We start from the raw sequence: 754 nt of genomic DNA on the forward strand, positions 1-754 counted from the left end.
TTCCCTGGAAATTAAGACTAGCTTCACATCCAAAAATTAATCACTGTAATAAGACATGTTAATACATTAAGGACCAAAATCACATGACCATCTTAATTGATAAAGAAAAAACATTTTCAAAAAACTCCAATACTCTTCATGATAAAAAAACATTCGACAATTAAGGAATAGAAGGACCCAGTTCAACCGAATAAAGGACATCTATAAGAAACCCAGAGTTAACACAGCAAACAGTAAAACTAGAAATAGAAACTTGCCCTTTCATCAGAAATAGGACAAGAATTTCCACTCTCGCTGTTTCTACTCAACACTGTAATAATGATTCTAGTCAATAAAATTAGGCAAGATAATGAAATAAAAGCATCCAAAATTGAAAGGAGTAAGTAAAATTATCACTATTTGGAAATTCTCTGGTGGTCCAGTGGTTAGGACTCCACACTCACAGTGTTGAGGGCCTGGGTTCAATTCCTGGTTGGGGAACTAAGATCCCACAAGCTGCATGGTCAAAAAATTAATTAATTTTTTTTTAAAGTACTACCATTTGTAGATGACATGATTTCTATATAAAGAAAATCCTAAGATATCCTCACACACAGAAAAAAAAAAAACTATTTGGAAATATTAAACAAGTTCAGCAAGGGTACAGGATTCAAGATCAATATACAACAACCAATTTGATTCTATATACTTGCAATGAGCAATCTGAAAATGAAATTTTAAAAAGCAATCCCATTTACATTAGCATCATAACAGT

At 32.1% G+C, this 754-nt stretch overlaps 1 non-coding gene across 1 annotated transcript; it reads left to right on the plus strand.

Annotated features, from left to right (window-relative positions):
• The first annotated feature begins 407 nt into the window (after window positions 1–407).
• On the plus strand, window positions 408–480 carry TRNAV-CAC (transfer RNA valine (anticodon CAC)). Its single transcript has one exon. It is a non-coding gene; the product is annotated as a tRNA-Val (tRNA).
• Window positions 481–754: the final 274 nt, after the last annotated feature.

The sequence above is a fragment of the Bos taurus genome, chromosome X, assembly GCF_002263795.3.
Source record: "Bos taurus isolate L1 Dominette 01449 registration number 42190680 breed Hereford chromosome X, ARS-UCD2.0, whole genome shotgun sequence".
NCBI lineage: Eukaryota > Metazoa > Chordata > Mammalia > Artiodactyla > Bovidae > Bos > Bos taurus.